We start from the raw sequence: 26,397 nt of genomic DNA, 5'->3' as shown, positions 1-26,397 counted from the left end.
AGTTTTCTAGGGATCTAAGATATATGACCACCACCATGTTAACCCGGAGAAGTAAGGGCTCAGGAAAACTTCAGAATTTATATTAATGTAGTCTGTATAAAAATGAGGAAAAGATGGGACTCTTCACAGTGAAGTAGTTTATATCTACTACTTTAATGCACAAACTTCTCACCCTTACATCAAGATAATCTAAGATTCCTTGGAAGATAAAGCAATAGAAATAAATTTTCTCAGTGAGTCTCTAACAATAATGGGGGGTTATGCACTTACCTAAAGTATGTGCCACTGTGATGAAGGGGATCCTACACAGAGTCAATGCAGAGGAAGGATCTCTGTGGAACCAGATGCTTCTATTTGCAGACATTGCACTGACTGCATCAGGTTCCAGAACATTGTGAAAACTCTTAGAAGAGATCTGTCTGTAATTAATCAAAGGAGTTTGAATTATCCATTTATTCAGGGGAGACAAAGTAGATGAATAATGTTTATTTCTGGAATTTCGGCAGACATTTGGTGGCACTCTATAAAGCTCATCTGATGGTATGTATTTTGGAGACATACAGTAAAGATAAACATGATTTGGTCTCAAAATTGAAAAGAAATAGTAGAGAGAGCTAGATTACTTTCAGGAAAGTAAAATGCTCTTAGCATAATAGGTGAACAAATTATGGCAACCAACATGGATAAAAGTCACACAGGATGAGCATACTTGGGCATGTTATAATCTACATTATTAAAGTAAATTTCTGAGTAAGTAAGATCAAAGACTCAGTTAAGAGTGTAGACGCATTTTATAGCATTTAAAAATAATTATTTTATTTGGTAATAAAGAAATAAATTCAGCAAATGTCGATTTCTGGTTCATAGCCAATAATTATATTGAAAGCTTCTGGGTTCAAATGTTTGTCTAAAATGTAGCCTTCAACTCAATTAATTTCAATAGATTTCAACAAATGTCTTTTAAGTATTATCTATATGTAAGGAATTATGCTAGGTGTGAGGATCCAAAAATAGATAGAATGCAGACTCTGTTCTCAAGGAATTTAGAATCCAAGAGAGGAAATCTGGGTACACAAATAACTATGATGTAAAAGGACGTGAAATAAATGAATCAAAATCCTGAGAAAATATCTGGAAACATTTGAGAAGGAGTAACTAATTTTAACCTGGGGAAAGAAGGGGTCAGAAAGCTTTCATAATTTATGTCAGTATAGTCACTATAAAAATGAGGAAAAGATAAATATATTTGATAGGTCAAAAATGCATGTATTTATCAAACAATTTATATTGTATATAGTTCCACACATTTAAATTATAGCCTAATAGAAAGCCATTTCAGAAAGGGTTTCTTCTGTTGAACTGCAAAATAGATTTGCCAGGGAGAGGGGTCTACATTCTCATACAGGCCCACTATGTTGTGGGGGCTGCTTCGACAGCAGTCATACACTTGGCTGCATCTATAAACTGCATTTGAGCTCACCTGGATCCACTTTTCTATTCATGCTCAAGGCAAACACACTGCATTCTGGTATGCAACAAAATGGACTAGAAGATCAGCTTCTGCTCTTTGATGTGGAGGTGCCAGATGTGAAATTTCCAGAGCAGAAAACCTCTTTAATAATAGAGGAACTGCAAAAGGACCCAATAGAATTGTCACTATCTGCCAAGGAAAGGAAAAAAAAAACAAACAGATACATTAATTAACGTGATGACTACAAATTAAAATTAGAAAGAAGCCTAAATTCCCATGGCCAAGAAATGCACAAACTTAAAGAACAGCCCACTTTCCCATTGTTTTATATATTTAAGTTTAAGAAGAAAGTTAAAAGAGGTTTCTTTTAGCTCCCTTGATACTACCTCTCCTCCTCTTAGTTTTGTCATGACTGTGTATGTGTGTGTTCCAGGATTATACTATCCCATAGTAACAGGAAGGAAAATTGCCACATGATCTTGTGCCTCTAAAATCTTTTCAAGGAAACAATATTGTGATCATTTTTTCAAAGGTCTGCAAGAGAAGTGAGTCATACAGAATAGATGAGCTTCTATAGAGTTTAATTCTTTGTTCAGTTCTATGCCTTTTGGTACTGAACCAAACAGAACTTTTCAAGTATAACCTTGAGCCATTTTTTCCCTTTCTTTCAATCCTTAATCTTTATCTAGAACAGTGCCTGGCACATAATAAGGACTTGATAATGTCTTTTTGATCATTTAAATAATTTGGAATGGCCTATCTTGGTAGATGGAACATAATTCTTCCTATGCAAATTTGATCTCCATTACCAATTCTTGAGAAATAAATGTACCTTATACATTCCCCAAATAAAGTTGCCAGTTATAGAGTTTACAGTGTGAAGTTTCCCATTTAACGTGTTTGTCTCATTTCCCAATGTTATTATTGCACAAGGGGATCCCTGGGGAAAAGTTATACTGAAAGCAAGACCACTCAACTGGAAGTCTGGAGACTTAGTTACTAGTGTTAGCTCTATTACTACTTAGCTCTCTGTGTTTAGTTAAGTCATACTACTTCTCATTTAAGGTCATATTTAAGGTTACCTCTACAAATTACTCCTCTTTCAAATAGGGACAATACATTTCTTTTTCCTATCTCATCAACTTAGTCCTATTGATTTTGCCTCCAAATTCTCTTTTATGTGTGTTATTCTATCTACTCTCATTACCACCATTCTATTTCTTCTCACCTGTCTTTCTAGGATAGATTCTTAGGTAGTCTTCAGCCTATCAGTGTGTTAATTTCCCAAGCTATCCTTAGGATGCCAAACTGTGTTTCCTAAAATAGCTCTGACCATGTCACTCTCCCGCTAAAGAAGCTGCAATGGACTCCCAATTATTGCTAGGATAAAACAAAACAATAAAACAAAACCCTCCTCTGGCAGTCAAAGTCTTTCACAAACTGTTTCCAATTTATCTTCCTAGATTGGTAGTTCACAACTCTCTTTTTCATGCATTATATTTCCTGCTTCTTAAAATACACACACACACACTCACACACACACACACACACACACACACACACACAAGCGCGTGAGCGCACGCACAGAGTCACTTTACATATAAAGGTATACACACAAATATATATGTGCATATGTGCATACTATCTATGACTCTATCTATGTGAGAATATGGGGGGAGGAAGACAATGAGCAATGAAAGGGATCAGGAAAGTCTCTAGCTATTTATCAATATCCAGATATCTCTATTTCTATCGATCTATAGAGAGTGCTTACTTGTGTATGTTTACATACATTGTGTATGTATGTATACATAGAATATATGTGTGTGTATATATATATGTATATACATATAAATAAAGTGTGTGCATATATATACTATACAGGCATACATACACATATATACATGTATATACACATACACAAACAGACATTGTGCATATAGCAATATCTCCATTTCTATCTATCTTTTTCCCATCTAGTAGAAAGTAAGCTGTTTGAGATCAGTAGCTGTTTCCTTTTGGCTCTGTATTCCTACTGCCCAGTGCAGTGCCTGACACATAGTGAACAGCTCAGTGAATCCTTCTTAAATTGAATTGGGACTGAATTGATTTAAATTAATGAAATCTGGTGATGTATATAAGCAAATGGTTTATCAGAATGGCTAATAGTTATGTAACCCCTTACACAAATGATCTCATTTAAGCCCCATACTAAACCTGTGAGATAAGTACCAGAAATAGCCTATTTTAATTCCTGTTTTGCATATGAGGAAATGGGGGGTAATGAAAGTTAAATAAAAGGCAAATGTTAGAGGTAGGATTTGAATTCACATATTACTGAATCCAAGTCTAACACTTTTTTCACTCTCATGTTACTTCTTTCTAAGTATAAGAGCTTTGGATTGAATAAAAATGTGGTAACAATGCAAGGCATGAATAGTATTACTACTAATAATTGCTAGTGCTAAAATGATTAATATGGAAATACATTTTACATGATTGCAGATATGTAACCTGTATCAAATTATCTCAAGGACAAGGGAGAGGGAGGAGGGAGTGAGAGAGATAATTTGGAACTTAAATATTTTTTTAGAGGAAGTTTATTGTTTTTACATTTAAGTAGACAAAATAAAATATTATTAATAACCATCATATATATAGTGATAAAATTACTAGTGCTAATACATAAGATATTGCTATTATCTTATTCTTCTTCACTGTTTCCTATGGTGGTAGAATATTTTAATAGCACTCAAGCTAATCAATTTTGGCAATTGTTAGCATATGTTGGAAGTCCTACTGCCCATCACTGAGTTATTCATTTCCAACAGAAACTTATTTCTGACATTAGAATTTCTGGATTAAGTGGTAAGAATGTCCTAAGAACAGCAATTTGTTTTTATATTTCAATAATAATGTGCTTTCCATTTTTTCTCCTCATACTTCATCTTAGGTGGCATATATCCTGTTGAAAAATGTTAATAGGAATGATATAATAACAATACTGAAAAAGGACAAATTGGTCAAACTAAAAATAATCATTTAGTTATTTTCCTCTTCCTAGAAGTACTTTCTAGATGTTCTATCTCTACGGCTTACACAATTTTTCTCTTTTAAAAAATGCATTTGCAAAGTAGATGAATGTCACAAATTTCAGCAAAAAGCCAGAGAAAGAGAGAGAGAGAGCATGAACTTTTCAAAATCCAAATCCTAATCCCTGAACACATTCAATTTCTAACTGGTATTAAATGTTCTGGTTGGAGTGAAAGCTAAAACTAAGCCTGAATTGAACGAGTGTTTAATCTGTCTAGAGAAACAGAAGCAGAAAGACCAAGAAACTTGTAATTTTCTCTAATCAATAGCAGATTTTATCAGCTATTTCATTAAGTGTAAACAAGCCTCTTTGTTTTTTACAAGGAACAATTAGGCATTTGCACAGATTCAGTTGACATCATCCTTGAAACCCTGGCAGCATCACTCCAGAATGCATTTATCCCTGTTATCATGCTCCCAGTCACATTAGTTCAAACTAACAACATTACCATCTAAAATTGCCAGGTTATTTGGACACATTTTCAATCTCCTCTTTTAGTCACACAGAAAATATGAAAACACAATCTGCCTGACTCCTTGACTACTGGGTCAGACTGGAATAGAATGTTGTAAACCCATGGATGGGAGCTTTCTGAGGTCCTCATGAGGGAGAGAAATAGTTATTTATTCTTAATGGACCAGCTCTCCTGTGACTAGCCTTTATTCCCATAGGATGTAAAAAGGGCCAAGTGTACCTGGGAGTGGACTGGCAGTCTCTAATTCCCAAAGATTGTTTTTCTTTTGGCTCAAAAGAAACTGTTAGAATTGGCAGCTGCTCATGGATTGCTTACTGGCTATGGGATCAGCCCTGGAGCCAAACACAGGCTCAACTGTGGGGAGTAGAGTTATCAAGATGGTAGTTGGAGGGGAAGAGGGTACTGTTTCTTGACATACTCAAAAACCACATAAGGGAGAAAACTGAGTCAAAGAAAAATGTATCAATTTATTAAATTTCTTAAATGTCTTTGTTCCTCCCTATTAATATATGTGTGCATATATTATATATAATATAGATGAATGCATTTATATGTGTGCATAATATAAATGTGTATATGTATATGTATTCAGGCATATATAAGTATGTGTATGTGCATCTTAAAGGAAGAGGAGAATTTCTAGCAAAGTACTGGCCTTGTCGGATTCCTACAGGGCAAATGGTTATTTTTAATGCATTGACCTAATTTTATAGTGGTAATTCAAGGTCAGCCTAAAAATCCATAAAGGGCCTGAACTATCAAATAATATGAATGGTAGAGGAGGCAAGGGGAAAACAATGGTATATTCTTAATAGCTGCATTGTTGGCTTAAGCTTAGTTGCTCATGCACAGCTGTCCATATCACAGAGCTATCACACCTTATTAGGCAAAACTGACAATCTTGGGGGGAAAAAAAGAACTGGGTTACCATAAAGAATAAATTACTCAGATTCCCAGAAGGAGTCTGTCATTCAAAGTTACAGGTTCAGAATAACAGCATCAGAAGTCTCTGTGAAATTATTCCCTATTATCTTTTTTTAGGACCAAGAGAATATTTATTTTTACTCTTTTGCCCACATCCTTCCTGATCTTGCATATCACATTCCTTTTTAGTAAAAAAAGAATGGCAGTAAATAGTATGGTTTTTGGAGTGTACCAGATTATAAACCTTTTTCTTACATATTCATGTTGAGATCTACCAATTTGCATACGAAAGTAAATAAATTAGTTCCTACAGAGAAGTAGATATGGGTTGGTGGAAATAGTTTGGGCCTCAGAATCAGCAAAGACTAAAGTTTGAATTCTGCCTTTGATACAAATTAGCGAGTGCTGCGAAATGCCTAAAAACTAGTAGGCAGGGCATACCTTTAAGTTTAATCTGCATTATTAACATTTTCCCCCATCACTTTCTTAAGTCTAGACAATCAACAAAACAACAATCAAGCCCTGATTTGTTGCTTTTAGAGATTCTGAGTTGTAAATGCTTATTTAAAATTGAACAACAGTCAAAACTGAGTAAGCTGGTTCTAGAGCAGTTTTTACATTTTGTTCATTTGGTTCATTCAAATTTCTGTTTTCATCTTGTTCAAAATATCATAATTTTAAAAAGGAAATAATTTTGGTTATTTTTGCTGTAGGATTATAGTTCTTTGAGGAAGTCTCAAATTTCCTCTGAGCTGCTGCTTTTTCTTGTCCTCTTCGTTTTCCTCCTCCTTCTTCTTGCATTGGTAAAATGGAGCAAGGAATACCTGGTAGCACCTATCTTACTAGGTTGTTTTAATGAAATGAATGTTTAATGAAAATTCAAATGAAATAATGTACGTCAGGAGATTTGCAAAGGTTGAAGGACCTCTGCTGTTTCTAGAAAGCAGGGCTAGCAGTGTTGACCAGATATAATCCCGGGCTATGGTTTTGGTGAGGGGGAGCAAGCAGAAGCCAGGGAATGCAGTACCACAGGGAGCAAAAACATGTTCAGGACAGCATGGCTGGGGGACCCAACTGTGGCTTAGGGAGGAAAGGAGTCCCTCAGGTTGAGGCCCTGGACAGAATTCAGAAAAGAACAGTAAGGAGGACCTGAGGCCTAGGGCAACATTACCTACAGCTCAGTACTAGAACTTGATAATAATAACATTAAGCTGATAAAAAATAAATTAAAACAAATTAATAAAAAAAAATCAGAAAGCAAAGGAGAAAGAGCCTGACCATAGATAGCTACTTTGGTTGAAAAGAAGATCTGGGTTCATATTCAGAGGAATATACTGAGGTAAAAAAAGTCACTCCTACTCCAAAGAGTAATGTCAAATGGTCACAAGCCCAAAACGAACTCTATGGAACTCTTAGAAAAGAAATTCAAATATCAAATAAGAGAGATTGAAGAAAAATTAGGAAAAAAATAAAACAATTCAAGAAAATTATGAAAATTTAACCAATTAAAAAAAGAGATGCAAAATCTTAAGGAAGAAAATAACTCCTTGAAAACTAGAATTGGGCAAGCAGAATCAAATAATATTATAAGACACCAAGAAAAAATAAAGCCAGAAAAAATAGAAGAAAATCTGAAACATCTTATTAGAAAAACAACTGATCTAGAGAATAGATTGAGGAGAGACAGTATAAGAATTGTCAGACTATCTGAAAATTATGATCAAGAAAAAAATCTGCATAAAATAGTACAAGAAATTTTTAAGGATAATTGCCCTGAAGTTCTAAAACAAGAAGGTAAAGTAGAAATAGAAAGATCTACCTTTCACCACCTGAATTAGATCCTAGGAAGAAAATGTACAGGAATGCCATAGCCAAGTTTCAAAATTCCCAGATTAAGGAGAAAATATTGTAAGCAAGAATTATTTTTTCAAAATAATTCAATAGGATTTATTTGCTGTACTAATTTGAAATTTTATATATTCTGATGTCATTTAGAGGTTTTAAGGATTATATATTTTGCTTCTTAACTTAGACCATGAGCATCATAATTGTAAGAGTTGTTTCTTTATATTCCAATAATAATAATTAGCACATAGTAGATGTTTGAAGAACGTAATTTCTCATTAAACATATGTGCATAAACTTTATGGTTAAAAAACATGTTTACATGTACATATCTTTATACAGATGTGTTATATTTTAAGAATATATTTTATGTATCATACTATATATGATATATCTATATGTCTGTATTTCTATCTATCTATCTATCTATCTACCCTTTTTCCCTCACAATATTCCTGTGAGGTGCTATTATTATCTCTATTTTACAGATAAAGAAACTGAGTATGAGACAAATTAAGTTACTTGGCCATAAACACACATCTAGTGAATGGCTAAAATAGGATTTCAGCTCAATTCTTTCTCAATCCTTGCTCTAGCTATGATGAAATATAACCTGTAAGAAGTGTTAATTTATTGTTTAATGAAACTACATGTTTTAAGAAAAATGTTTTGCTTAATTACTTTTCTTTTAATTACTTAGTGAAAGATAACGTAGATACGTTATGATTGTTGTAGGGGAAGGTTTTAGATAATAAGAAAATGCATCAGTTAAACATCAAATAGAAAAATCATTGATGTTCTTTGTTTAGTTAAAAATGTTGTGAGATCTGTGAGGTGAAGATAAATTGAAACACAGAATAATAGTTTACTGCAGTTGGAAGGGACCATATAAATAATTCTAAGATGCTCCCCAAAGGGAGAACAAATAATCTCATGTTAAAATTAGATAAATACTTATTTTAACTCTAATAAATTTGACCTGAAAAATCATCACTGTGCAACAACATTTTGTGAGTATACAGAGAATTATATTGAATCAACATTTCCATAGCTAGAATCAATTAAAAAAAAGTTGATTTCTATAAGTTCATCTTCCTAATAACTAAAAAGATTTTCATGTTTTTTTTTTTTTTATCACTTTTATCTTCACAATATCTCTGATAACCGGGATTGAGGAGGAAGCAAAAAGTAGTATACTCACTGGAAAACAAACAGAGAGCAAACAGATTAAATAACTCTACTGATCCCAGGCACATGTCATGATTTTCTCCTTTGTGCTGTTGGTCTACAATGTTGTTAATTTATGGAAGATGGTAAATGGTTATTATTACGTTTAAGTGACCAAGTATTTAAGCAGACCCTCATTCCACCAGAAGTTGAGAGAGACCTCATTCAATGAAAAAAGTAATTATAAATAAAATTTTATATAAATGAAATAATATTTAATATTATGTGTGCATGATTGCAGAAATTAGTTTAATAACTTTTCCATCTCACTTTTCTTCTACCTTCTAATAAACTCAAAACCTCCAAATCATCTGCCCTCTGTACTTCCCCACGTAATCACAATTGCTCTGGCTTCTCTTTCCTGTCATTGCAATTTGAACCATTACTTTACCACTTCAATTCTATTGTGTGATCTTTCTTGAATTCTTTGCTCCTTTTTTTTTCTTTTGGTTATTACCCATGACTTCCTAAGCTCCATTCTTGAATAACTCACCACAGCAAGATAATTCTATCATTTTTCCTTAATTGATTCTTTAGCCATTCTCTAACAAGAACTGTTCTGAAACTTTCCTTTCCTTAAGCAGAGAGGTAGCACAGCAGAGTGGACAGAGTACAAGGCCTTGATTGAAGAAGACGAGTTCAAATCTGGTCTCAGATACAAACTGTGTGATCTTGGACAAATCACTTAAACTCTGTTTACCTTAATTTTCTCAACTGTAAAGTGAGAATAAAAATAGCACCTAACACTCAGGGTTGTTGTGAGGAATAGATGAAATAATGTTTGTAAGCTCTTAGCACAGTGACTTTTCATAGTAAACTATATAAATAATAAAGCTACATAAATGCTATTATTAATAATAGTCTTCTCATGCTTCTCATATGCTGCCATCAACACCCATACCCTTATTAATCAAGGACCTAGCCTTATTCTTTAATGAGAAAATAGGGGCCATTTACTATGAGCTTCCTTTATGCCTTTGACAGACCCTGATAATGAGGTGTTTCTCTTCTTCAATGCTGATCTTTTCCCTTGTACCAAAGATCCTCCTCTATCTTTTCCAGTATATTGTCCACACATTCATACTCTACCCTTCATCTTTGTTCTCTGTTTGTATAAATATTCTTTCTTTGTTGCTCACAAATAACCCCAAATTTGCCCATGCTTGAAATTTTACCACATCCTACTATTTTTCTTAACTATTGTACTATATATCTCTTTTTTTTGTCTCACTGAAGTGTTAGAAAAACCTATCTTCCTTACCTCTAAATCCTTTCTTCTCTACTACTCAAATCTTTATAATCTGGCTTCCAAACTCATTATACAAGTGAAACCACTTTCTTCAGAGTTACCAACAATCTCTTTATTTTCACATCTGAAGACCTTTTCTGTGTCTTCAATCTTCTTGACCATTTTGTAGCATTTGATACAGTTGATCACTCTCTCCTCCTATATAGTCTTTCTTCACTAAGTTTTTATGACCTCTCTTGATCCTCCTACTTGTACTACAACTTCTTAATCTATATTACTAGATATGCACATTATATTCCTCAAATTTGTGCAAATCCTGGGACTGTCCTGTGCTGTATTTTCTTCTATCTCTCTACTCTCTCAGTAGGTCACCTGATCACATCCCCATCCACCTCCAAGATGCCTACCTAAACGTATTTCTCATGCACACCCTAGATCTGAATTAGGGCACTCTCTCACTTTGAGGGTTAGTCTTGGGCAGCAGTGAGAGAGGGGACATATCCCAAGAAGCAGATGCTCCAGGAAAACCAAGGAATGGGTAGGCCACTTAGTTAGGACTGGGCCTGGACATAGGTAGGGGATGTCTTGACCTCCTGAGTTCTTTCACCAAACACCGCTCTCCCTTAGACAGCAAATATGTCTTTACCCAGCCTCCATCTTGAATCCAGGGATCCTTAGGAGGACCCTTCTCAACTCTGACACATAAAATAAACTTTGAGATTTAAAAACAATGGTTCAATTGTTATTCCTATGCAGATAACTTCACAATCTGTATACAGAGTCACAGATTCTCTCTTGAGCTCCCAAATATCTAGTGCACATTTCAGACAGGAGGTCTTACTAACATCTCAAATTCAACACATTCAAAACAGAACTTATTATCATTCACTCATTATGATATTACATCATATTAGAGCCATATCTCTTCAGAATCTCTCTATTTCTTTTGAAAGCACCAGAATCCTTTCAGTTACCCAGGATTCAGTTATCCTTAATTCCTCTAATCATACCTATCCAGATTGTCAGACCTTATTGGCTCTACCTTCACAACATTTTTCACATCTATTCTCTTGCCCCTTCTCATATGGCCAGAACTGTAGTTCAGAACCACATCAATATTCATCTAGACTAGTAGAGTAGCCTTTAACTGGCTACCTTGATACAAATCTCTTCCCACTGTGTTCCATTTCCTAGATTGTTGTGAAAATGATTCTGCTAAACTCCAGATCTAACTATATCACTCCTGTACTCAGAAAAGTTCAGTGGCTTCCTGCTACAAAGAAAACAAATACATGTTTTATTTTTGGCTGCCAAAATCACTCACAAAGTAGTTCCAACCCACATTATACTTCTGTCCACACATTCTATGGAGCAATCAAAATTGTCTTCTTCCTGTTCCTCATTTATACATTCCATTTCTAGTCTTATACTTCTGTCTCATTGTCCTAATTCCTGGAATGTGCTCTCTATTCTTCTTTGACTTTTTTGAATCCCTATTTTTCTTCAAGACTCAGATCACTTGGTGACTTCTACATGAAGCCTTTCGTCATCTCCCTCTACTGTCGAGTTGTTCCCATCCCCTCACACTACCAATCTCCTAAGAAATAAGGAATCTCTTCTGTGTATACTTATAAATATATGCATATTGTTTTTCTAGATAGATTGTAAATTCACTGAAGGTAGGGACTGTTACATTTTTGTCTTTGAGGCAGCCAGTAGTACACTAAATAGAGCATGGGACCTGGAATCAAGAAAACTTGAGTTTTCTTAGACACTGATTAAGCTGTGATTAGACAAGTCTCTTAACCTCTACCTGCTTTATTTCTTTCAGTTATAAAATGGGGATAATACCTACATCACATGTTGTGAGGAATAAATTTGATAATATTTGTAAAAAGCACTTACCACAGTGCGTGACATACACTAGGCACTATTTAAATGCTTATCCCCTTCCTCCCTTCTTTGTATTCTCAGTACATCATTCAGTGCCAGGCATCTTTCAGACACTTAATAAATGGTTGATTTGTTGATTTATACTCCCTACTTACTTTTGATATTGGCAATTAGGTTTCTTCTCCCTTTTTCTTGAATAAACTTACTAATAGATCATCTTAACAGATTTCAGCATTGGAAGAAATTACATAAGACAACATTTTAGTGGGAAAATTATAAATTCTTATACTCACAGAATTAAGCACTATAAAGCCTAAGGAGGAAAGTGGTTGTTGTTGTTTGGTGGAAGTTTATGAAGAACATCCCATCATAAATAATGGAAAATAAGTAGGGGACCCCAATAAACTTGCAGAAAATCATAGCTGGGTTACCAAAATCATGAGTTCAGGGTTGGTCAGGCATGGCTAGGTAACAATTGGTTTGAAAATCTTTGGAAATTTTAGTAGAGTATAAGCTTAATATCAATCAATAGTGTGCTCAAGTACAAAACACAGTGTAAAGGTGAGGATTTCCTTTTCTGTTTTGAGCATGACATTGTGTATAAAAATTATTATTCTGCTTGAACCTTACCTGGTTTGAGGACTCTTTCACAACTGCACTCAAGTCTGGTTGCTACATTTTAGAAAGTTCATCACTAAGTCAGAGGAGGGTGATAAGGGTAGTAAATAAAGGACAGCTAGAAACTTAGCAGTTTCTGGAAGTTTTGTGAGAAATCACTAAGGAGTTTTGAAACACCTCCTTACAACCATGGTCACTTCCTTCTCCCACTCCCTTCCCTTGAGTCAAGAGGGTATCTGTTAAACTTTCTCATAGGAGAAGAGAGTTTCACGCTCCCCCTACCACTATCTCTGAATTTGCCCTCTACATCATGGGTTTCACTGGCAATGGCTTTGGGCCCTGGGGCAACCTTTGCTTGATAGCATCACGCAGGTTCAGCACATCCTGTTCAAGGTAAAGAAGCTAACCTCTGAACTTGGGTAAGCACACTCTTTTTAAAGTTGTAGTTTTAACTGTTAATGAAATGTTGATTCTCTGTGTAAAGTAATTTTGAAATGCATTAACAAAACTGAAGTCACCTGATTGCTAATGGGTTTGTTTCAAGTTTCAAATTGGTGAACTTTTAATGTCAGTTATATCAAGCAACTTTTCATAATTTGGTTACTGCTAAAATAATTTGGCTATTGTTGGTTATTGTTTTAATGTGTAAACTTGCCAAAAAGCTTGTTTGGGTTTTGTCTTGCTGAGAATTTTCAAGTATATAGAAATAATTTCTAATGTTTGGCATTTTACACCAGGACAAATTTAAATTTGAGGTGTAAATCCTGGAAAAATTTTTCCTAAGCTATGATTAGTGAAATTTGCTGTTTAAGATAAAAGCTCATAGGATTTTGAGTTGTCTGATAGATCATAATCCATCGATAATCAATAATCCACCATCTGACAGAAATGCTACAAGCTATTCAGAGAATGTGATACTGGTGGGAAGTCAGCATTGGGAAAAGCTGAGAAGACAATTTTAGTCTCAGTCTAAGATGGGGTCCTCCTGGTTCAGTTTCCCCATTACGTTCCTTTGAAAAGGAATGTTACCCACCTGGCTATTCCTGAGTCTGGCTATGAGATGGATTTGATACTACATGTTTGGAAAACTGAATTATCTGAATCCAAACAGAATCCAAACCTGTCATGGCTGGTCCTTGCAGTCTTTTCTGTAATATTTGTGTCTTCCAGACTACAGGCCGTTCACCTAAAGTTGGTAGCAAATGGCAGGAACCAGCCAATGTTCCCCCATCATTCCCTGAATGCAGCCTGTGCTCAGTTCTAGTCAACCTCCTTTTTGGGACCTTCTTGAGGCAGGGACAGTTTTATGCCCCTTGCCAGGAGGAAGAAGTTTCAGAAGCTGAGAACTTTGCCACTTACCCCAAAAGAATTTGGGTCTCATTTGTTTGAGGGGGGAATGATGGAGTTGAGATCTGGACCCCAGAAAGGAAAAACCCTGGACTTTCCCACATGACCAAATCTCTACCATTCGCCTGTGGCTATAATCCCATTAACTGGCCTTTTGTTGTGGCTATGCCCAATCTCCCAATTCTCTGACCAATCTCTCAATTCTCTGGTACCGCTGACCTAGCCTAGCCTTCTATTGTTTCACCTCCCTATGGCCCCTGGCCACTTCCCACCTTTAATCCTGGCTAGGTTCCATTCTCCCTTAGCCACAGTGATCCAGGTCCCTGACATTCTATTAACTCACATTCCCCACAGACTACTTGGCCACTCCTAGATCTCTCCCACAGTCTTTCTGTATATGACCCATTTTGTCTCGATTCAGATGCTCTGAATCTTAAAACCTGACCAAATGCTGAGATTCTTAAAATCTAGCCACTGTTCAGATTCCTTAAGAACCTAGCCAATAGCTCACAAATGTTCAGATTCCTTAAGAGTCTGCTATATATGGCGGATCCTTAATAAACCTAGTCTTTGGCAAAAAAAAAAAAAAAAAGAAGAAGGTAAGATGGAAGGGATGATATGGCAATATGTAAAGATTTTGGGTTTTTATGTAGAAGAAGATTAGAAATATCCTCCTTGGCTCCACAATTAGGGTCAGTGTGAGGAAGTTTCAGAGAGGCAGATTTTGACTTGATGTAACAAAACACACTTCTTAACAATTGGTTCTATCCCAAAGGTGGATGAACTGCCTTGAGAAGTAGTTCCCTCTTCTGCTCACTAAAAGTCCTCAAGTGATGGCTGGGAATTGCTTGTTCTTATTTAGGCATAGGTTGCACAAGATAGCTTCTGATGTATATACCGTGGACTTCCATAAAAGCCAAGAGAAGAAAGAAATTTGAGAGGGGATAGACAACAATAACAAATACTTCAGGTTAATTAGGGAGGATACATCATTATGTACCAGACTTCTGCTTTCCTTGAAAAGGTAACACCCTCCACCAGTACAGATTACAACTTCTTTTATAATGTTTAAGAATTGTGTGAGGTTCAATGAGAGTAAGGGACTTTTTCATGATAATGTGGCAGGAAAGTGTCAGAAGCTGAATTTGAACTAAAGTTGTCATGATTACAGATACCCATTGTACTCCTTTAGCCTCAAAATGGTTGAGCACTAGGGGGCTGAGGAGGAGGGTGACAAAACAAAACAAAAATTCAGTTAGGGTTTTAAGAGATCAATGTTGGCTTTTCAATAACATAATAAGGGCCAAAGTGAGATTACAAGTGTCAAAAATGTGTTATGGCATAACCTTTCCAAATGTTCTGGAAAACAATTTGGAATTAATGGGTCACTGATTTTTTTTTCCATACCCAGTAATTCCCCCTCTGAACTTATATCAAAAGAAGTAAAACACAAACAGAAAAGTCTCACATATCCAAACATTCAGAGTGGTTCTTTTGTAGATAAAAACAAAACACTGGAAAGAAGTAGGTGTTCATTGATGGGGAATTCTGGTATGTGGATTTAATGGAATTTATTATGTTCTAAGAAATTTAGAGATGCATGGAAAACATATGAAATGATGCAAAGTCAATAGATTCAGAACAATAGACATAACTACAATAATGACAAGCAAAACAATCCTAAAAGGCCAGTGATTTTAGATTAAATGAAAACTTGAATTTTATTTATAGAATAAATAAATAAATACTTCCTCATACTGGTTAAAGAAATGAGGGATTATGGATGTGGAATTTTGCATAGGCTATTCATTTGATTCTTTTGTTAATCTAGTGAACTGTCTTTCTTATAAGGGAGGCTCTTTGGAGGCAGAAGAGGGATGTAACTGGAAATCATTGTATTACTTTTTAAAAGACATTCATAAAACCAACCAATCAGTCAACCAGAAAATAAATAGCCATACAAAGACTTCTTCCTTATTATTGATTGACTGGTTGATTGATTGATTATTATGAATAGGAGAATTCTATGTGGACATGGTAGCTAGCTGGAAAGGAAACATATTCACTATAGTATAATATAGGCAATAAGGAAAAGGTCACATCAGGCAAACACTGGAGAGGCAGATAAAATGAGACATCAAGATACCTAACAATGAGAACTCAGATATGGGGACTAGTATTAGAAGCAGCACAACACTGGAAGAACTAGCTACCAGTAAATGTACAAGTCAGAAAGCCAGTGATGGGAGTAGACATCAAAGATCCAGTTATTAGGGAAAAAAAGGGTTTTAGCTGTGATCTCAGGCATAAAGAATAAGGCAAATATTCCCTTCTTAAAACCAAGCTTCAAGGAAATAGCAATATAAACAACAAGGCTAATGATGTTGAGTTGCTGAGTTATGAAATATCCTTTCATTTTCCCTACAAGGCATCAAATTGATCATAAGACCTAGAATCAGCCAGAATTTGTGGAGAAGTGCCAACATAACTGAGAAATTATTTCTGAAGGGTCATATATCAGTATATGTCAGAGGTGGGACTTGTAACCAAGTTTTCCTGGCTCAAAGGCATTATTCTATCCTCTATGACATGTCATCTCAGTATTATTACTATTACTATTATTATTATTATTATTATTATTATTATTATTATTATTATTATTATTATTATTATTATTATTATCATTGCTTTATTCTATTTTTTTTTTCAGTGAAGTTGAGACAAAAATGGTTCTGGGATAAAGTATCATCCAGTTAGAATTCTTGTATATTTAATGTGCTGAGGGACATTGCACAGGTGGAAAAAGAAAACTGCTTATGGTTATCAAAAAAAATGGTAGGCTGTGAGCTCATCTTGCACAGGGTCGTTAAAAGGATTCTGGGTATGACTCCAGGGGCAGACATAATCATAGCCATACCTTCCCCATCTCAGTGATTCTGAAACCTTGTCTGTCATTTGAATTCTGGTCTCTGTCCCTCTCTTATAGCTCCATTATTCCTATTCCCTCCAAAACTCTTACCATTCATATCATTCCTTCTTTCTGAAATATCCATTCCATGTTGACTACTTCCCTCCTCCCTACAAACATGCCCTTATGTAAAAAACAAAAAACAAAAAAAAAATTCACTTTATCCATATATCCCAGCTAGTTGTGGTTCCAATATGTCTCTTCCTTTTGGGGGCTAAACTCTTATGATTTTTCTCCTTTTCATGGCTAAAATCCTTGAGAAGGGCATCTACGGTCAATTGCCCCATTTTCTTTCCTTTCATTCTCTTAACTCTTTACAATCTGGCTTGCAACCTTATCATTCAACTGAAACTGCTCTCTCCAAAGTAACTAATGAGATCTCTCAACTATCAAATCTAAGAACCTTTTCTCAATGAGCCTTTTCTGATCTCTCTGAAGTCTTCAATATTTTCAAATACCCTCTTCTCCCTGATACTCTCATCTCTAGGTTTCTGTGACACTACTCCAGCCTGTCTGCTAACAATATAACCAGTAGTTATCATTCTTCTTTGCTGTACCTTTATCTAAGTAATTCTTCCTAATAATTGTCATTCCCATGGTTCTGTCCTAGGTTCTCTTATCTTCTCCCTTTACTCTATTTCACTTGGTCATCTCATCAGCTCCCTCCATTTTATCTTATATTTATGATCATGACTCTCAAATTCATGTGTACAGTGCTAATCTCTCTCCTAACCTTTAGTTTAAAATCTCCAACTATTAGGCATCTCTAACTGGATGTCCTACAGAGATCTTAAACTTAGCACCCTCCAAGCTGAAGGGTCTTTTCCCCCTCAAAATCCTCCTAGTTTTAAACTTCTCTTTTACTATTTAGGGCACCATCATATTCGAAGTCATTCATGCTTACAAACTATGTGTCATGCTTGATTTCCTACTCTCTCAACCACCATATCCAATCTGTTACCAAGGCTTGCCAATTTTACATTTCTAACATTTCTCCTCTATGCCCCCTTTTCTCCTCTGCCACCACATTCCTATGGGCCCTCTTCTACTCACAGTTGGGCTACTGTAATAATCTGCTCAAATTTCTCCCCACTCCAGCCTATTCTTTACTTAGCTATCAACTTAATCTTCCTTAAGTACCATAATAGACAATATTCATCTATGAAAATGTCACATAGCTCAATTTATTCATTGAATTCTTTAGGAGAATTTGAGATTTTTAGTTCTGGTTTGGGAATTTGTTATTTGTTAGTTTTTGTGAGTTTCTGTACATAATTCAAGACACTAGGTTGTATCTCTCTAGGTATTCTCTTCAGAGCTTTTTTTTGGCAGTAGTGAATAACTTGGTTTGTATTATTTTCTTGTATGATCTTCATTACAACACTCAATATGTCCAGGTTCTTTAAGGATAATCTATCTGCAATTTTTAATGGCCTTGAGCTAATCCTCAAGTGCCATTATAAAGCCCTTCATTCCTATAAACAAATCTGCATGACTGCCATTTTTTCTTTGTTGCCATACTGCTGGTTGAGTTCATGGTGACCTTGAATATGCATGCAGACAGTATTGAACATGTTATGTGAAGTGACATGGTCATTGAGTTAGAGAATTGTTTTTATCCCATTAGATTGTGAGCTCCTTGTGGGCAGGGGCTGTTTTTTGTCTTTCTTTGTATCCCTAGCACAAAATGTACACCTGGCTCATAGTAGATGCTTAATAATTGACAGTCTTCAAATGATGAGACACTGATGTACAACTATTCATCAAGTACACATTGATTAAGAGGAATAGAAGACAGGAAGAGTAAAAAGTAGGCAGAAATGGATTCTAATTGGAAGTAGAAAATTGATTTATTATACATATATGTATATATATTAGAGAACATACAACTAGGAGAGAAAGAGAGACAGAGACAGAGAAAGTCAGAGAAAGAGAGAGACAGACAGAGAGAGAGACAGAGACAGAGACACAGACACAGAGAAAGACACAGTAAGTATCTAATGCAGTGATCACCTGGCACTTAGGAGGGGGAAATCTGGATCTGAGATTTCATCAAGGTAGAAACTACCTTCACTGAAATAGATCAGCAACTTCTCAATTCTTCTGTACCTTATATTCTGAAAGACAAGCAGATGGTTCAAGATCACACAATGAGACTACGTCAAAAAGCAAGACATGAACCCAGGTCTTCCTGACTCTAAGACAAGTCCTCTATTGACTATGTTATAGGAAAGCCTCTCTAGTGAACATTATTATCTTTTATAATAAAAAAAAAGTTATTTCTAGAAGTAGTATGTTTTAAAATGTCAATTTCCTGGCATTGAAAAACCAAGAAAAATCAATCATTCAGGAGATTTTAGGCTATGGGGGAAAAGGATAGAAGAAACTCAAGTTTGTATCTGGCAATGTTATCATGGGTGTTATTTGCATATGTGTTGACATTACATAAATAATTTTAGTTTGAGATTTCATTTTCTTTTTCAATTTTTGTGACACACCTTGAGATAATTGGAGGCACCCTGGGGTGTCACCAAGGTAGAGGTGGAGATCAGGACATTATGAGCATGGCTTCCTGATGTTGCTTCCATGTGGCTATTAGTATTACTGACTGCAACATGTGCCAAGATTTGTTAAGTGAAAAACTCATAAAGCTCTGTAAATAAAGTTCTCCTTATTCACTGTAGATAGCTTGAAACCCAGCTTCCTTAAGAAGAGCTCTCCACTAATGCACACAACAGAAGTAACAGTGAGTTTTATTCTCCTGAGTGTGCTGAAAAGATGTTTATTGGAAGAGCAGGACACTTAATTCTAGCATCTAGGAGAAATACAGTAAGAATAAACTATCTGGAAAATATAGTCAATGTGATTCCTTTGGACTGTAAAAGAAAAATAAGCTTTCTCTCTGTGTTCACCCATAAATTGCACCACAATCAATATTTTAATTCTAGTCTGTGACATGATATAATTTTATCTGATTATTATTCTTCATTCTTAATACAGTCAGAGACTCCAGGATTAAGCCAATTGGGATATAAAAGGGTGAATCCCAGGAGAAACAAAGTCCTTTGCATAACTCAAGGAGCCCTTGGAGCTTTGGTAAAGGTCTGAAGAGGCCTTGAATTACCCTGGGCTGTGACTATTAAGGAATGAAGGAGAGGGAATGGGGAACAATTCATTAAAGTTAAAAGGTGAGAAGCTACTTATTTAATTGAATTAGATGACAGAACACATGGCCCGAGTTGTATAGCTTTTTCCTAGACTCTCTGGACTAGGGAGGTGAGTTATTTTAATTCAGAAGGTCATCAGGCTGGGGGGAAAAGCACAGCCAAGCTTAATTTCAGTACTCTCAAGAGGGGAACAGTTTCTGGGTCCAACTAGACAATCAGTGGAGGGGAAAAATTAAATAAACTTGTAGCCTTCAGGCTTTTATGCATCTTAGAACCACATGAAAGCTGCTCTTAGGATGAAGAATGAATTATGAATTTTAAAAAATGGATTAAAAATAAGCAAATGTAAATATCCCAAAAGAAGCTTCTCAGTTTTTCAAAGAAAATTCCAAGGGGACAGTTATGTCCTGGGAAGGGTTAATGGGGTTTCCTTTCATGAGGACATCTACCCAGAAGGGGAAAGATGAAGCAGAACTGACCCAGACTGAGGTCATACTAAGCTTCATCTCTGTTTCTAAAAGGGGAGAAATTATGCATTTTCTATTTGAATATCTAATATGCCTGATAATAAGCTCTTCAATTTCCCTACTTGTTAGAAATTTTCTTTCTAGTAACCTAGGTCTTTGCTCCAGATGTATAGCACTTATACTTCAAGTCAATATTTAAATTTCCTGCTGTTCTTTGTTATTGGCATTTGGATATCTCTTACTGGCTAGATCTTAGGTGAGCCAACCCACTCATTTTGGCACATATTAGGTGCTAAATAATTGCTTATTGGTGGATTGATTCTGCTTATCCTCTTTTGTGGAACCAGTTATTTCAGATATGACCATGATTATCTTGTCAAAGGACTCATGAGAAAGATCACAAGGAAAACATTGTTACAGCGACTATGAAGAGCTCCCCATTCATACACGGCTTGGTTTGTACCTCTTGGTCACACTTCACAACCTTGTTCCAGTCTGTCTTTCCAGCCTCATTAGATGTATATTACTCATCTTTGTTTACTCTTTAGTCCGTCCAAACTGGTTATCTTATAGTTCCCCACAAGATACTCCATCTACTTTCTCTGTGCCTTTACATTATCTGTTTCCAAGAATGATGATTTCCTTACCTCTGCTTTTTAGAGTAACTAGCTTATTTCAAAGATAAGCTCAAGTGCCAACTTTTACATGAGGCTTTTCCTTATTTCTATGTTCATAATGCTCTGATTCCCACCCCAGCTTGGTGACACCCCAGGGTGCCACCAATTATCTCAAAGGATGTCATAAAAATAGTTGATGTTTTATGTTTGTTGAATTTAATTTTCTTCTCCTTTGGGAATAATTCAGGAATGATAAGGGCATATTACTAAACTCATTAAAGAGTTGTAACCTACAGTACCAGAGAGTGAAAACTCCTTCAACCAGGAAGACTTTTACAGAATGCTTACCACTTTATTATTTTTTTTTTACTATTTATGCTTTCCTGTTTGTTATAAGTTCCTTAACTTTCTGTGTTACTCTTTGCTGTACTGTCATGCTGTTTGATTCAGGAGCAAAAGATTCAAAAGAGCCTTTTCAGACTTTATATGGCAAACTGATCAGTGTGTAAGGGTGGGAAAAATCAACAATAATAATAACAACAAAAAGGACAAAAAAAACTAGCCTGGGAAACAGGAGGTCCTTGGAAATGGAGGAAGACCTTTTAACTACTTTAAACCTCAGTATCTGTTTCCTGATGAATTTGACAGGTACCTACACTAAATATAGAGTCATACTAGCCCAAAACAAAGTAAACAAGTATCTTTATTGCAAGGACAGACACCATAGGTTGCCAGTGGTTTGCCAAAGCCTCAGCTGTTACTGTGCTGAGGCTAGATCTGAGGGGACAGAGTCAACCTGTCCTAGGGAGTTCTGAGCTTACTTTTATAGGGTCATTTATATGGATCACTGTCTGGCATAACTAGGACACAGGTGTCGCTGCATGCTAGTGATTTATCCTGGTGCTTTCAGGTGTGAAGTCATGGGACATACTCTGGTGACCACCCAGGCTCTCCTCAATGTATTTATCTGTTAAAGGAGGACCATAGATTAAGCCAATGTCCCTTCCTCCCTCCACCCCTCCCCAATCATATTCCTCCCAATTTTAGAACTGTGTTATTCTATGATTAGTTTATTGTGCCAACAGTAGGCAATTCAGAAGTTAATGTAATGAATGTAATAGAGAAAATGTTTGTCTTGTTGCTACATCTTGCTACTACCAGTGGCAACTTACTGAAAGGGACAATTATATCAATTCAAGGAAAAATAAATGTGTTAGAATTTCTATTCACAAGTAATTTTGTCGCTAAAGTCTCCAAAAGGATGGGGAACAAAACTGTAAGAAAGTGTTAAAAGTAGTTTTGTCATTTTTGGTTTTGTTTTTGTTTTCCATGAATCTCCCTTAATTTAAATCCAAACATTATAATGACAAATTTTGCAGTTCACACTAATTCAGCTAATTGAAAAAGTTCTTCCCTGGCTAAAAATTGAGTTATCCTGAAGTCCACTCCACTCAGTTTATTTCAAATCAACTAATAACTATGAGGCACTTAAGGTTTAAGGGGTACTGCACCAGTCACAGGAGGCAGTAGCAGAATTAGGTAAGGCACAGACTCTGCACTCATGAAGCCTGCACGGTGGCAAAGATATTCTATGTAGAGATGTTCTTGAACCACTTTGAGGGGCCATTGTTAAATTTTATAATACAACAGAACATGTCAGGGAAGACCACCCACCCAAAAAATACCCCCTCAAAAAAAAAATCCTACTCTGTGGTTATGTAAGTCTTCATAGGTAATGTGACTGAGTTACCTTCCTGCATACTCTTAGGAACTCTAAATCTGCATATAATTTGCCTTAGCATATGCTAACCAGTGCAGTGGAAACACTCATTAGACTTAGACCTTATCAATCAAAACATGATAATACCCTCTAAAAAGGGACCACTACCACCTTGATGTTTTAGAGAATACAATAGGCTTCTTTCTTACTCACTCCACTACATGAAGTACCTTCTCTGCTCAGTGGAAGGAAGGCCATGTCTCCCTCTGGCATGGTTGTCTTCAGAGTCTCCAAAAATCTTCATCAACCAAATACTACTGCCCTCAAGCCAACACAGCAATTGTGTGAGTTTCAAGTGCAGGGAATACTAGTAGCAGTGCTAATTGCTATTTAAAAACAGACTGATACTGGAATTTCAGTTGGATTTTATACTTGTGTTTAAAATTGTTTATCATATCATTTGATTGGTAGCTAACTTCAAAATTACTGATGAAGTTTTTCCATTGATAATGTGTCAGAGGGTATTCATATAACAGTCAGATTTTTTTCAGAATACATAGATTCTAATTTTTACTGCATCATACCACACAGATGTCCATCTTGTTGTTGAAAAATATCTTACTCAAAACAACTCAGTCACAAAATAGAGGCTTAAAAGAAAATTGAAGCAATTGTACTAAATTGACAGATTATCTCATTAAGGAAATAGAGCTCATTCTCACCACATTTTAAAACAACATTTTCAGTATGTAGACTGATGAAATAATCATGGTCATAGCTGAGATAATAGGGTAACCAAAGGTGATCAGAGGGGAAACATGTTGACAATCTGGCCACTACCAGAAATCAAAAGTAACAAACTTAAAAGACAGAAGGAAAGTTAAGGAATAATTTTCAGGAAAGAATTGCTGTAACACCTGGAGTCAGGATTTGGGGGTGGGAGGGTTAGTACAGAAACCTTATTAAAACTAGAAAAATGTATAAACAAAAACCATAGTAAGGTCCAATATCAGCTGAGCCAACTAAAGAATTTACCAGCATTTTTGGCATCAACATACCTGAAGACACATGTTTCCATGTTTTCAAAATCTCTCCCTTTTAAGATACAGATTTTAATGTTTCAGAACAATTTTATTTTTTAAACTTTTTTAATATAGTATTTTGCTTTCTCTTCAATTATATATAAAGACAATTTTTAGCTTTTACTTTTACAAGATTTTGAGTGGCAAATTTTTCTCCCTGTCTACATGCCCTCCTTTCTTCCTAAAATGGTAAACCATTTGATATAGGTTATATATGTGCAAACATGGAAAATATATTTCCACATTAGTCACAGTTGTGAAAGAAGAAATAGACCAAAAGAAAAAAAAAGCTTTAAAAAGTAAGTGAAAAAAGAATGCTTTGATCTGCATTCAGAGTCCATCAGTTCTTAATTTGGATATCAATAGCATTTTCTATCATAAGTCCTTCATAATTGTCCTGTATTATTATGTTTCTGAGAAGCATTAAGTCATTCATAGTCAATCATCACACAGTGTTGCTGTTCTGCTCATTTCAATTTGCATCAGTTTATTTAAGTCTTTCCAGGTTTTTCTGACATGTGCCTGCTCATCATTCCTTATTGCACAATAATGTTCCATTATATTCACATACGCAACTTACTCAGCCATTCCCCAATTGATAGGCATCCCCTCAATTTCCAGTTTTTTGCCACCACAATAAAAGCTGTTATAATTTTTTTTTTGTACATATAGGTCCTTTTGCCTTTCCTTATGATTTCTTTGTGGTATTACTAGACCTAGTAGTGGTATTACTAGATCAAAGGGTATGCACAGTTTGATTACTCTTTGGACATAGTTCCAAATTCCTTTCCAGAATAGTTGGATCAGTTCACAACTCAACCAACAGTGCATTAGTGTTTCAATTTTCCTAAGTCTTCAACAACATTTATAGCTTTCCTTTTTTTGTCATTAGCCAATCTGATTGTTTGAATTTCCCTAATCAAAAGTGATTTCTTAAAACCAACTCTTGGTTTTATTTATTAGCTCAATAATTGTATTAGTTTCAATTTTGTTAATCTTACCTATGGTTTTCAAGATTTTCAATTTGGTGCTCAATTGTGGATCTTTAATTTGTTCTTTTTCTAGGCTGTTGTTGTTTTTTGTTCCATGCCTAATTCATTGATCTGCTCTTTCTCTATTTTGTGGGTGTAAGAATTTAGACAAATAAGTATTCCCCTAAGTACTACTTTGGCTGCATCCCACACATTTTAGTATGTTGTCTCATTGTTGCCATTCTCATTAATGAAATTATCGATTGTTTCTATGATTTCCTCTTTGATACACTTATGCTATGGGATTAGATTATTTAGTTTCCAATAAATTTTTATTAAATCTTTTCACTGCCTTTTGTTGAAGGTATTTTTATTGCATTGTGATCCAAAAAGGATACATTTAATATTTCTGCCTTTCCATATTTGATCTTGAGATTTTTATGTCCTAATACATGGCCAATGTTTGTGTAGGTGTCAAATACTGCTGAGAAAATGTATATTCTTTTCTATTCCCATTCAATTTTCTCCAAAGGTGTGTCATATGTGACTTTTCTAAGATTCTATTCATCTCCTTAATTTCTTTCTTGTTTATTTTCTTTTTTTTAATTTATTTCTTTTTTATGTTAATTTTTTGTTGGTTTGATCAAGTTCTGAGAAAGGACAGTTGATGTCCCTCAACTAGCACAGTTTTGTTGTTTATTCCTTTAACTCTCTTAAATTCTCCTTTCAGAATTTAACTCGGTGCATATATGTTTATTTTTCTGTGGTACCTTTTTAGCAAGATGCAGTCTCCTTCCTCATCTCTTTTAATTAAATCTATTTTTTGCTTTTTCTTTTTATGAGATCAGGATTGCTACTCCTGTTTTTTTTTCTTCATCTGAAGCATAATAGATTCTGTTCCAGCCCCTTACCTTTACTCTGTGTGTCTCTCTGCTTCAAGTGTGTTTCCAGTAAAAATAAATATATTATAGGATTATCCACTGCTATCTTTTTTCTGTTTTGTGAGACACTTCATCCTATTCACATTCACAGTTATAAATAGTAATTATGTATTTACTTCCATCCTATTTTACCTCCTGTTTGTCCTCTGTTCCCTTTTACTCTTTCTCTCCTCACCAGTGTTTTGCTTCTGCATGCCACTTCACCCGTCTACCCTGCCTTCTGTCAGTCCCACCCCATTCCATACTTAACTTCTTCCCATTCTACTTCCCTGTCAAGTTCTATATTCAACTGATTGTATATATTATTCCCTCTGTGAGTCA

This window comes from Phascolarctos cinereus, unplaced genomic scaffold, assembly GCF_003287225.1.
Source record: "Phascolarctos cinereus isolate Bilbo 61053 unplaced genomic scaffold, phaCin_HiC Scaffold_4;HRSCAF=312, whole genome shotgun sequence".
NCBI lineage: Eukaryota > Metazoa > Chordata > Mammalia > Diprotodontia > Phascolarctidae > Phascolarctos > Phascolarctos cinereus.
This window is presented reverse-complemented; position numbering follows the sequence as displayed.